General features: G+C 41.6%; 2 pseudogenes; one reads left to right on the forward strand and one right to left on the reverse strand.

Annotated features, from left to right (window-relative positions):
* Nucleotides 1-9,479: 9,479 nt before the first annotated feature.
* LOC121559786 lies at nt 9,480-11,413 on the reverse strand (annotated as a pseudogene).
* Nucleotides 11,414-12,418: 1,005 nt separating this feature from the next.
* LOC121559783 lies at nt 12,419-14,047 on the forward strand (annotated as a pseudogene).
* The last annotated feature ends 231 nt before the right edge of the window (nt 14,048-14,278 follow it).

Genomic DNA, 14,278 nt, shown 5'->3' on the forward strand with positions numbered 1-14,278 from the left:
TTAAACGATGGGAGAGGGAACTTGTTTTCAAAACAGCTCATATACAACTTACATTTACAAATAAGTATATTTATTCAGGTTGACATCACATGATTAGAATGTCCACAGATGTCCTTTGAAATCTTATTTTCAAATAGAAATGGAAACTTATGTACATCTTAACATGGATAATAAATGTTTATCTTTACTGAAAATGAAGACTATCAGCTGGAATGAACTTAAAATAAATTAAAGAAAGTAATACCAGTTAAGAATGCCATAACTCTTTTACAGAGGGAAAACTATGCTTTAAAGTGATACTAATATTCTCTGTTTCTCTCAACCTCTTATTCTCTAACTAAATCTGATGATAAAGGACGTACGTTTCCTTTCAGCTGGTTGTGGATGGAGGTGGAGATGAAGGAGCCTTTGGCCACGGTGCCCAGGTGGTAGTGGGCCAGACGGAGCATAGAGTATAGGATGGGGGTCAGGGCCAGCTGGGATTTATTCCTGATGTCCACCACAGAGTAGAGGAAAATGGAGTTAGGAAATAGTCAAACTGATTCAGGACAGACCTCGGTTAAAATAGTATTTGTTTTATTTCAGATACTTTGAGCGTTTGATTGAGCCTGTATATTGGGTGCCAGACATAGACATTTAATGATTCTATTTCTATGGTGCCAGATTGGTGGGGTTTGTACTTTTGGGACTATTCTATTGGTTACATTGCACCAGTGAAGCTCAATCAAGTGCAGCTAACGTATTTGACAGAGAGAAAAAAATACTGATACGGGCAGTGGCGATTTTAGCATGTAAATCTTGGTGGGGCAAACAATATTTATTTTTTTGAGGCATGCCAGCAAAGCCACTACACAACACAACACTAAACAATACATTCATTGCACTATAACGGTGACAAACGGTGCCCACAAACTGTTAGGGCCTACATAAAGCTGTCCCAAAAGCAGAGATTTCTTTTCAGCACCATGGAGTGAATCCTTACCACCGCTATACCTGGCTATCAGCGGAACCTTGTCTGGCCGCGAAACAGTTAATTCTGACTAATTTACTGCCTTTTAAAAAACATAGCTGATTCGGTTGACTTGCTTAAACAAATGTGGTTTCTACTGACAATTGAGATGTACAAACTATGGCATAAGGGAATGATGAGCGGCTAAGAGGCAATCCGTAATTTCGATTAAGACATTAATGAGCGAGCTAGGACGGACATAGTCAATATAACTATTTGTTCAGCACTTTTGAAATGTACAGCAACATAATTCAGAACATGGGCCGTTCTTACAGTATTCTCCCTGTACACCAAGTCAGAACCGTAGGATAAATAAAGGGGGTATATAAGCAGACAATGAAAGCTCTTACAATATTCGATGATTACATTTCTCTAAAACAGGCTATAGGCTCATCAAGTCAGAACAGTAGGCTAAATTATGAGGGAGGTTAGGGGCCAAAGTATTAGGGTGAGACACATGGGCTACTAACAGATTACTACACAACATACACTTAGTATTACTTTCTTAGCTACAGTATACAGTGAGGAAAAAAAGTATTTGATCCCCTGCTGATTTTGTATGTTTTCCCACTGACAAAGACATTATCAGTCTATAATTTTAATGGTAGGTTTATTTGAACAGTGAGAGACAGAATAACAACAAAATCCAGAAAAACGCATGTCAAAAATGTTATAAATTGATTTGCATTTTAATTAGGGAAATAAGTATTTGACCCCTCTGCAAAACATGACTTAGTACTTGGTGGCAAAACCCTTGTTGGCAATCACAGAGGTCAGACGTTTCTTGTAGTTGGCCACCAGGTTTGCACACATCTCAGGAGGGATTTTGTCCCACTCCTCTTTGCAGATCTTCTCCAAGTCATTAAGGTTTCGAGGCTGACGTTTGACAACTTGAACCTTCAGCTCCCTCCACAGATTTTCTATGGGATTAAGGTCTGGAGACTGGCTAGGCCACTCCAGGACCTTAATGTGCTTCTTCTTGAGCCCCTCCTTTGTTGCGTTGGCCGTGTGTTTTGGGTCATTGTCATCCTGGAATACCCATCCACGACCCATTTTCAATGCCCTGGCTGAGGGAAGGAGGTTCTCACCCAAGATTTGACGGTACATGGCCCCGTCCATAGTCCCTTTGATGCGGTGATGTTGTCATGTCCCCTTAGCAGAAAAACACCCCAAAAGCATAATGTTTCCACCTCCATGTTTGACGGTGGGGATGGTGTTCTTGGGGTCATAGGCAGCATTCCTCCTCCTCCAAACACGGCGAGTTGAGTTGATGCCAAAGAGCTCGATTTTGGTCTCATCTGACCACAACACTTTCACCCAGTTCTCCTCTGAATCATTCAAACTTCATGGCAAACTTCAGACGGGCCTGTATATGTGCTTTCTTGAGCAGGGGGACCTTGCGGGTGCTGCAGGATTTCAGTCCTTCACGGCGTAGTGTGTTACCAATTGTTTTCTTGGTGACAATGGTCCCAGCTGCCTTGAGATCATTGACAAGATCCTCCCGTGTAGTTCTGGGCTGATTCCTCACCGTTCTCATGATCATTGCAACTCCACGAGGTGAGATATTGCATGGAGCACCAGGCCGAGGGAGATTGACAGTTCTTTTGTACTTCTTCCATTTGCGAATAATCGCACCAACTGTTGTCACCTCACCAAGCTGCTTGGCGATGGTCTTGTAGCCCATTCCAGCCTTGTGTAGGTCTACAATATTGTCCCTGACATCCTTGGAGAGCTCGTTGGTCTTGGCCATGGTGGAGAGTTTGGAATCTGATTGATTGCTTTTGTGGACAGGTGTCTTTTATACAGGTAACAAACTGAGATTAGGAGCACTCCCTTTAAGAGTGTGCTCTAATCTCAGCTCTTTACCTGTATAAAAGATACCTGGGAGCCAGAAATCTTTCTGATTGAGAGGGGGTCAAATACTTATTTCCCTCATTAAAATGCAAATCAATTTATAAAATGTTTGACATGCGTTTTTCTGGATTTTTTTGTTGTTATTCTGTCTCTCACTGTTCAAATAAACCTACCATTAAAATTATAGACTGATCATGTCTTTGTCAGTGGGCAAACATACAAAATCAGCAGGGGATCAAATACTTTTTTCCCTCACTGTACATATCTCCCTGACATATTACATCATTTATGCAGCAGCATACAATACATTTTTGGACTCACCTTGTTGTGCTGTAATCACTTGAACAGGAAGGTGGCGCGGCGGTCCTTCTTGTAGGCTCTAAAACAGGGGTGTCAAACATACCGCCCGCGGGCCGGATCAGGCCCGCAAACGGGTTTAATCCGGCCCGCGAGATGATTTTGAAAAAAAAAGATTTTTTTTTTTGTATAAAAAAGCGCTGCAATTTTTCAATAAAATAAACTGCTGTTCCAATTGCGTCCACTGGATGGCGCAATAGCAATTGTGTTAAGCAAGCAAACTGTTTATACCGGGGCAGAGCAAGTAGGTCAAGCACGTGCAGCCAATGAGCTACTTTGTTTTGCCCGCGATATTTATTACGCCTTCTACTTTTAACATTATGTGCTTTGGCACCCTCATTGCACCAATGTGTCTCTGTCAAAAAAGAGAAAAGTGGATGCAGAGTGCAGAGTGTTCCAAGAAAAATTGTCATCCTATTTAATCACGGAATTGAATGGGAAAGCTGTATGTTTGGTGTGTTCAGAGCATGTTGCAGTGCTGAAAGAATATAACCTTCGTCGCCACTATGTGAGTCTTCATGCCGACAAATATGACAACTTTCAAGGACAGCGGAGATGAGAGAAGGTGAATGAACTGTTGGCGGGTCTGAAGAAAGAGCAGTCTGTGTTTACTCACAGCCGAGACATCAGTGACGCTGCAGTGAAAGCTAGCTACCTCATTGCTAATTAAATCGCAGTGGCTTCAAAACCATTTAGTGAGGGTGAATTTGTAAAAACATGCATGATGAAGGCAGCGGAGATTGTGTGCCCTGAAAAGCGGCAGGCTTTTGCAAATATCAGCCTGACAAGAAACACAGTTGCAGACAGGATTTCCGATCTTTCAGTGGATTTGGACAGCCAGTTGAAGCAAAAAGTAAAGTCATTTATTGCGTTTTCGGTTGCAATTGATGAAAGCACGGACATTACAGATGTTGCACAACTGGCCATTTTTTCTTCCGCGGAGTTGATGACACATTGACCGTCACCGAGGAGTTCGTGGAGTTGGTGCCGATGACAGATACGACAGCAGCTGATATTTTTACCGCACTCGTCGGCGCGCTGGACAGGGTCGGAGTGGACTGGTCCCGCGCTGTCAGCCTGGCTACAGATGGTGTGCCCTCAATGATCGGGAAAAAAGCAGGCGTTGTGACAAAGTTCAGAGAGAAAGTGCAATCTGCAAATGGAGGATGTGATTTTGGGACTTTTCACTGTATTTTGCACCAGGAGGCTTTGTGTTGCAAGTCATTAAAGATGGATAACGTCATGAAGGTGGTCATCCAAACTGTTAATTTCATCCGATCCAGAAGCCTGAATCACCGTCAGTTTGACAGCCTTCTCAGAGAGAAAGACCACATCTATGGCCTGCCATACCACACTGAGGTAAGATGGTTAAGCCGAGGTGCTGTGCTGAGGCGTTTCTTTGATTTACGAGAAGAAATTGAACAGTTCATGGAAGAAAAGGGCAAACCAGTGTTAGAATTTCATTCCGCAGAATGGATGCCGGACCTTGCATTTATGGTGGATGTTACAGAGCACCTGAACAACTTGAACAAACAGCTGCAAGGGCGCAACAAAGTTGTCACGCAGTATTATGACAGCATACGTTCTTTCAAGTTGAAGCTGTCATTGTGGGAGACGCAACTTGCCGGTGGTGATGCAGCTCACTTCCCCTGTCTGAAAAATGTGTGCGCGACCCAACATGTGGCAGACATGAAGCGGTTCAAAGATAAAATAACTGGACTGTTACGGGAGTTTGAGCAACGCTTTCAGATTTATGTTTATATGTTTTTATGTTGATGTGCTATTGTTTTTAATTGATTTGATTTGATTTGTATATTTAACCTATTCTTGACTCTGTGGTTCTTGCACTTGTTTGGGGAACAGGATTTCATTATTTTTATCTACATTTCTGCCTGAGAAATGACGCCTGATATAGTTCTGTGATCTGTGAAACAGTTCTGTTAATCACTGAGGCATTGTGTGTTTGTGTGTTCTTTTTCTTTAGAATTTTCAAATAAACTTGACGTGTTTTATGATTAATAGTGATGTTGTGCTTGTACTATTTTGGACACACTGTCCTCAGGCTCCAGCTTTATGTTGTATGTTGATCGTATTAAAACAAAGAAAACAATCTGAAGTTGTTGTTTTTAAGTTATATATACCATGATTTTTCCGGTCTTGGGAGGAAAATCTATTCCTTGGGAATAGATTTTCCTCCATGTGGCCCCTGAGCTGAAATGAGTTTGACACCCCTGCTCTAAAAAGTGGCACGAAATCCCGAATTATTTAGCGTATTTTTCCAGTCGGAGCTAGTTTTATCGGAGTTCCCAGGACATCCTGGCCGGCCAAACCCTCCCCTAACCCGGACGACGCTGGGCCAATTGTGCGCCGCCTCATGGGTCTCCCAGTCACAGCCGGCTGTGACACAGCCTAGGATCGAACCCGGGGCAGTGGCGCCTTAGTACTCATCGTTGAATTTGCTATTTCCAACTTGTTGCGTAATGTTTATGTCCAATGGCCGATGAGCACCGATACGTTTTATCTATAATGTATCTTCATATGACAAGGATTGAAAAGGATTTGCCAGTAGATTGCCTGCCGACTTGATGCATGATGATGACTGCTTGTCTAGCTTGCTAGCTAGGATTTTGAAAGTATGATGTTGACATGATCAGTCCAATCAAAGCTACGGTAGATATAACGTGATTTGACGTAATTGTATCTGTGGCAAATGACCTTGAGCCTTCTTGGATGGGCACTTCTAATGTAAGTCTATGGCAACACCCAAGGGGCTGCCCTGAATGACGCGTCGCAACTGGATATGGGGCTATTTCCAATTTACCACATCACAATCAAAAGCATTTAATTTAATTCAATATATTGTTTTATTGTTGGGTATACAGTGCCTTGCAAAAGTATTCATCCCTCTTGGCGTTTTTCCTATTTTGTTGCATTACAACCAATAATTTAAATGGATTTTTATTTGGATTTCATGTAATGGACATACACAAAATAGTCCAAATTGGTGAAGTGGAATGAAAAAAAATAACTTGTTTCAGAAAATTCTAAAAAATAAATAACGGAAAAATGGTGCGTGCATATGTATTCACCCCCTTTGCTATGAAGCCTCTAAATATGATCTGGCGCAACCAATTACCTTCAGAAGTCACATAATTAGTTAAATAAAGTCCACCTGTGTGCAATCTAAGTGACATGATCTCAGTATATATACACCTGTTCTGAAAGGCCCCAGAGTCTGCAACACCACTAAGCAAGGGGCACCACCAAGCAAGCGGCACCATGAAGACCATGGAGCTCTCCAAACAGGTCAGGGACAAAGTTGTGGAGAAGTACAAATCAGGGTTGGGTTATAAAAAAATATCTGAAACTTTGAACATGCCACGGAGCACCATTAAATCCATTATTGAAAAATTGATATAATATGATATAATATATAGAATATGGCACCACAACAAACCTGCCAAGAGAGGGCCGCCCACCAAAACTCACGGACCAGGCAAGGAGGGCATTAATCAGAGAGGCAACAGAGACCAAAGATAACCCTGAAGGAGCTGCAAAGCTCCACAGCGGAGATTGGAGTATCTGTCCATAGGACCACTTTAAGCCGTACACTCCACAGAGCTGGGCTTTACGGAAGAGTGGCCAGAAAAAAGCCATTGCTTAAAGAAAAAAATAAGCAAACACGGTTTGGTGTTCACCAAAAGGCATGTGGGAGACTCCCCAAACATATGGAAGAAGGTACTCTGGTCAGATGAGACAAAAATTGAGCTTTTTGGCCATCAAGGAAAACGCTATGTCTGCCGCAAACCAAACACCTCTCATCACCCCGAGAACACCATCCCCACAGTGAAGCATGGTGGTGGCAGCATTATGCTGTGGGGAAGGTTCACCTTCCAGCAGGACAATGACCCTAAGCATACTACTAAAGCAACACTTGTGTTGTTTAGGGGAAACATTTACATTTCTTGGAATGGCCTAGTCAAAGTCCAGACCTCAATCCAATTGAGAATCTGTGGAATGACTTAAAGATTGCTGTACACCAGTGGAACCCATCCAACTTGAAGGAGCTGGAGCAGTTTTGCCTTGAAGAATGTGCAAAAACCCCAGTGGCTAGATGTGCCAAGCTTATAGAGACATACCCCAAGAGACTTGCAGCTGTAATTGCTGCAAAAGGTGGCACTACAAAGTATTGACTTTGGGGGGGTGAATAGTTATGCACGCTCAAGTTTACTGTTTTTTTGTCTTATTTCTTGTTTGTTTCACAAAAAAATGTATTTTGCATCTTCAAAGTAGTAGGCATGTTGTGTAAATCAAATGATACAAACCCCCCCAAAATACATTTTAATTCCAGGTTGTAAGGCAACAAAATAGGAAAAATGCCAAGGGGGGTGAATACTTTCGCAAGCCACTGTAAGCTGGTTGTTGGTTTAGGATAGTGACTGAATATGATCAAATACATACTTTTCTTTTGAGCTGCTTGTACAGTGCCTTCAAAAAGTACTCATACCCATTGACTTATTCCACATTTTGTGTTACAACCGAATTCAAAATATATATTTTTCTCACCCATCTACACACAAATGTATTGCAAATAACCATGCTTGAAAATATGAAGAGTGGTATTGGAAAACCTCTCTGGTCTTTGTGGTTGAATCTGTTTGAAATTCACTGCTCGACTGAGGGACCATACAGATAATTGTATGTGTGGGGTACAGAGATGAGGTAGTCATTTAAAAATCATGTTAAACACTATTATTGCACGCAGAGTGAGTCCATGCAACGTATTATGTGACTTGTTAAGCACATTTTTACTCCTGAACTTACTTAGGCTTACCATAACAAAGGAGTTGAATACTTATTGACTCAAGACATTTGAGCTTTTCATTTTTTATTAACTTTTAAAATTTCAACTTTTACATTATGGGGTTTTGTGTGTAGGCCAGTGCCAAAAACATCTCAATTTAATCAATTTTAAATTCAGGCTGGAACACAACAAAATGTGAGCGATTGAGCCTGTTGTTTGGAGTGCCAGATTGGTGGGGTTGGCACTTTGGGACTATTCCATTTCTTCCTTTACATCAGGTGAGATCAATCAAGTGTAGCTAATGTATTTGACAGAAAAACAAATACTTGAACCCTGGTCTGATATGGGGCTATTTCCTAGTTAACACATCACAATAAGAATGTCATGAAATATATTTTTTTATTGTTGGATATATATATACATATTTATTATTCAGTATTTGGATTTAATGTTTCTCCCTCTTGAGTGGATATCTTAATGACATCCAGAGACAAACCCATGTCCCCGATAGAATTGATCCTCTCTTGCCCACAGCTCTCACAAAGACAAGTGGACATTGCTTCTTTTTGTTGTTTTATTATTCTGCATAAAAATGTTATCAAAAATATTCTGGGTTAAAACTCATGAAGGGAATAGAGATACAGTCATATAGAATTCCTTTTTCTATGGATACAGTATTTCAAACTCAATAAGCGGTAATGACTCAATGTTGCCACAATATAGGGATTTTTAGTTCTGGTAACGCATTGATTTTGACATAACACAACCTCAATTCTTGTAGGACCTGCATTTGAAATATATTAAAAACTAATATTAACATCCTTATCATAGTACATAGCACTGGCTATTTCATATTTGATCTACAACAGTAAAATGCTCCATTGGGAGCGGGCTTTTCATTGATCCTGTTAATGAGGTGAGGGAAACCACCTTGCACAAATTATGACTTTGTTTTTCCAAAATGCAAAAATGCTTCTTTTTTTTTTCATAAAGGAAATCTTTCAACAGGGTCAAAAGACATTGGGGGTGGAGTTTTTAGACAGAAAATTGCCTGTTGATTATCTGTTATGGTAGTTAGCTGTCACAATTGTATTAGATGTACCAATGCAGCGTAAGTAGCAACCATGATCATCATTACCACAATCTGAAAGTACATTGATATACAAACACTTGTAGTGTACAGTAGTAGTAGTTACAAAATAACAGTGATGACACTGAATGCATTTGAATAATCTCTCACAATACTTCCACACACAAGAAGCTAAACAAAAAAGTATCAACTCTACAGCCTGTACAATAGCACAAAACGACAATAACAATATTCTTGACGGATGTGTTGAAAAAAAAAACTAAGCTTTTATGTAAAGCGTGCCATAAATTATTAAACAGGTTATCAAAAATATTGTCGTCCCTGGGACTAGAGTGATATCATGGAAACGTTTGGTGTGCCTTTTGGTTTCCGTCTTCTGGTTTGGTTCGGTCAAGCAAAAGTCCCTCCTCCATGAGTCTACAACAATAAACAAATGGAGTGTTAAACTTTACATTGTCTTCAACAGCATCATCATTTTGGGTGTATGACTCTAGATTATGGAGGTAAGTGAATGTATTCTCTGTTGGAAAAGTTTTGTTAACTCACCATGGGCTTCATCTCACGACCGTCTCCATCTGCCTCGGGCCGATCCCTTCCCACCATTTTCTTACTGTTCTCTACAAACTCCTAGAGAGAGAGAGAGAAAGAGGGTGAATGTGTGTGTTGGGTGTTGAGATAACAAGGCTATTCACCATATAGATTATTCACCATATAGAAATGGAGTAAAAGTGGTACTCTCTAACCAAAGGCTACGTTCCATCCACACCAGCATACCAGTTAGAATGTATGGCCTGATACACTGGAATGTTAGTGTGGATAATGGAACAGAGACATATACTGTAAAAGGCTACGTCACAATTCACCACCCTTCTCCCAAAGTGGGCACAACATGAATTTAACATGGAAACTCCCTCTAGCCAACGATTACACCAGAGGAAAAGGTAAAGTGAGAGGGATAACTGGGCCCGAAATGGGTCTTCTCTAGCAGATGGTGTTTTTGAGGGGTTTTTCGCTAATCAATCAAAGAGTTTTTGTATGGAATTTTGTAGGAGCATCGAATTTGGTTAACAAAAAATTGTGTGGCTTATTTACTACGTGAGGCTTATTTGATCTAATAGAAATAGAAGTGTCGTAATGCTTAGGTTGTTACTATTGTACTGATATAAGTAGGACATGTTTCATCCCGGCAACTTTGAGAAAAAACACTTTATATCGGAGTTGTGCCTGTTGTTCGCACACGTATCTGCCCTCTCATTGGCTACAATGGCCCCACCTGTTCTTGCCACGTCCCCACTGCCTTCCATTTTTGAAGACATTTCATTTTATTGTTAGAGCGGCCACTTGAGTATCTGGTCAATATAATGGATTATCTGTGATTACGCCAATCCATTGCTTTTAACCATGACTGGTGGAGAATCGTGACGCAGCCATAGTCTCCCACCCAGCCTCCCGTCCCCTCACCATTAGGGCCTTGTCCATGTAGAACTCTCGGCCGGGGCTGCCGTCGTTGTGCTTGGTGTCCACGGCGAAGCAGAGGAATAGAACGTCCACCACGATCTCAAAGACAGACAGGAAGCAGTGGGCCACCAGCCAGGAGAACAGGCAGACGATGAGCAGCGGCAACACCCACACCGTGTAGTCCCGCTGGTAGTTGAGAGACAATACACCCACGAACGCAGTGCAGGAGACGATCAGTACCTGGACACACACACACACACACACACAAAGCGAAATATGGAGAAAACGGGGGGGTGGGAAAGGGAGAAAAGAGGAAAGAGGAAGAAAGAGAGGGAGAAAGATAGATAGTGAGCGATTGAAAAAAAGAGTACGACCGTGAGGGTTTGAATAGTATTAGAATGCTTGTAAAATAAACACAAATATTGAACTGACAATAAAGAATCCTAAAATGCTGTCGCTATGCGGCCGCTACCTTTCCCAGGAAGAGGACAAAGTCCCCCACGGTGTTGATGGTGGCCACTCTGAGGGCGTTCTCTACCAGGATGACGAAGGCGTCGCGCGCCGACGTACAGAAACTGGTGCTGTTGATCGCTGTGGCCATGTACGCGTTCTGTGGTGAACAAGAGACAGGAGTATCATCAATAACAATGTGTGATTGCTGTCATCTTGGAATGAGTCTCCATTGTAAAATAGATTGTTGTCAATGATATAACATATGTAATAGTAAGAATAATCAACATCTCACATGACAATCAATCTGATTCTGATCAAACACTTACTTGATTCAGGTATGTTAGACACTTCTTCAGGTCCACAAGCAGCAGATGCAGGCTTTCAGCATACAGCGAGCACAGGCATTTTCCTACAAACAGAAAATACATTCAGCTTCAGTTCTCCACCCATTGTCTAGCTTGACTTGACAAACTGGTGGTTGGTATAAGTCAACGTGAGTATGTTTAAAAAGCACAATCTGGGATATTTCTTGCATCTTAATTAAATGGTCAAATCTGCTAAGACTGCCACGATTCATCCCAATGTGGAATTTGAACGGTTGCTGTTGATGTCTGAAAACCTTCCATACACCTGCAATAGGTCCTTGTTTAACATTTATGATTCACACTTTTTCTACCTAAACCAGTAAAAAAAAATGAGAACACTCCTGTTTAATCTGTTCAACCTTGTTTTTTTAAAATGGTAAAACAATGTATCAAGAATGAAGTGAGAGATCAGCTATACGAAGGGTTAATTCTGTTCCAGAGCAACATTGGGTGGGATACACCTACTACTGTATGTTGTGCACATGAGCAAACACCTACAAACAATTCAGAAAAGTCTCTTAAAAACAGCTACGCTGAGTCTCCAGTGTTTTTTTAATACTATAGAACAGAAGAAAAAAAAAAAATCAGAGAAAGCGCCCACACTGTTTTAAACAGACACAGGTGAGTAGAGAATTACAAGGATGGGTGAAGAAATGTTACCTGTGTACATTTTATGGTAATCTCCTGTTTTTAATTTTTTTTAATCTACAGTACCTATGTTTAACTATATTTAGTAAATTTACTAATTTCTACTGTATGTTGTATGGTTAAACAACTTTAATCAAGATTGGTTAGTATACCTTAATGCCCTGTTGACAATGGCACTGAAACTATCGAGAGTCATTACAGGAAATGGTATAGGCTCCGTTAAAATATATATAATGTTTTATTGACTGATTGATTATAATCTGGAGTTTTTTATTATTTTGATCTGAAGTTTTTCCAGAGAGTGTTTGCCGCAATTTTCTAAATAAAAACGTTGAACTTCAACTATGCTTTACAGTTTCGACTTTGCGCTCTCTCTAGATATGACTTCCTCCAGCAGTCTCCTGTCTGAAGAGCAGTACCTGTGCTCTATCTGTCTGGATGTGTTCACTGAGCCAGTCACCACTTCATGTGGACACAACTTCTGCATGGCCTGTGTCACAAAGTACTGGAATAGCAAGGACCTTTGTCAATGTCCACTGTGTCGGGAGACATTTTCCAGACGACCTAAGCTTCGTGTCAACACAACGTTCAGAGAGGTTGTAGAGAATTTTAAAAAGATGAGAGAAAGAGGTAGAAATGGGTCCCCTCCTAAACCTAAAATAGTGCCCTGTGACGTCTGCACTGGGACGAAGCGCAAGGCCCTAAAGTTCTGCCTGGTGTGTCAGACCTCTTACTGTGAGACTCACCTGGAGCCTCATCAGATAGCCCCACCCTTAAAGAGACACAAACTGATCGACCCTGTGGTGAACCTAGAAGACAGGATGTGTAAGAAGCATGACAGACTCCTGGAGATGTTCTGTAGGACTGACCAGACATGTGTGTGTCAGTTCTGCACTGAGGCAGACACAAGACTCATGACACTGTCTCTATAGAGGAAGAGTGTGGAGAGAGGAAGGCTCAGCTGGGGAAAACTGAGGCAGAAGTGCAGCAGATTATCAAGGAGCGACTGATGAAGGTTAAAAGGATCAAACTCTCAGTAGATCTCAGCAAGAGAGGCGCAGAGAGAGAGATAGCAGAGAGTATGCAGGTTTTCACTGCTCTGATGTGCTCCATTATGAAAAGCAAGGGTGAGCTTGTTAAGGTAATTGAGGAGAAGCAGAAAGCAGTAGAGAGGCAGGCTGAAGGGCTCATTAAAGAACTGGAGCAGGAAATCACTGAGCTAAAGAGGAGAAGCACTGAGCTGAAGCAGCTCTCCCACAGTGAGGACCACCTCCAACTTCTCCAGAGCTTCCTATCCCTAGTGTGCAACCCTCCACCCACCAAGAGCTGGTCTGAGATCAGTGTTCACAGTGATCTGTTTGTGGGGACTCTGAGGGAGAGCTGTGTCTCAGCTGGAGGAGACACTGAATAAAGAGATGGAGAAGCTGCCTGGAGTCAAACTGAAGAGGATTCAGCAGTATGCAGTGGATGTGACTCTTGACCCTGATACAGCACATCCCAGTCTCATCCTGTCTGAAGATGGGAAACAAGTAAGATGTGGAAACACACTACAGAATCTTCCTGACAATCCAAAAAGGTTTGATTGTCATCGGTTTGTCCTTGGAAAGAATGGCTTCTCCTCAGGAAGATTTTACTATGAGGTGACAGTTAAGGGTAAGACTAGATGGAATTTAGGAGTGGCCAGAGAGTCCACTGACAGGAAGGGGATTATCACACCGAGACCTGAGGATGGACTCTGGACTGTGTCGCGAAGGGATGAGAATGTGTACCTTAATGGAACCTTGAACTCTATCCTCTCCCTGAGAGAGAAGCCCCAGAAGGTGGGGATGTTTGTGGACTATGAGGAGGGTCAGATCTCCTTTTATGATGTGGAGGCCAGGTCTCATATCTACTCTTTCACTGGCTGCACCTTTACAGAGAAGCTCTATCCATTCTTAGGCCCCTCTGATAATGATGATGGTCAAAACTCAGCCCCTCTCATCATCTCTCCTGTCAATCACACACACTGATTAAACGATGGAGAGGGAACAGTTAATTTATTAATTACATTCACAAATCATTAAATATATCAATTTAGAAATGATTATATTTAGTCAGTTGACATGACACATGACTAGAATTTCCATGGATGTCCTCTGAAATCTCATCATCAAATGAAAATGGAATCTTCTTTACTCTGTTACGGACAGATTGAAAATGACTGGGGAAGGGGTGGTTGTATCATTTCATTTACACAACAT

The sequence above is a fragment of the Coregonus clupeaformis genome, unplaced genomic scaffold (assembly GCF_020615455.1).
Source record: "Coregonus clupeaformis isolate EN_2021a unplaced genomic scaffold, ASM2061545v1 scaf0201, whole genome shotgun sequence".
NCBI classification, from domain to species: Eukaryota; Metazoa; Chordata; class Actinopteri; order Salmoniformes; family Salmonidae; genus Coregonus; species Coregonus clupeaformis.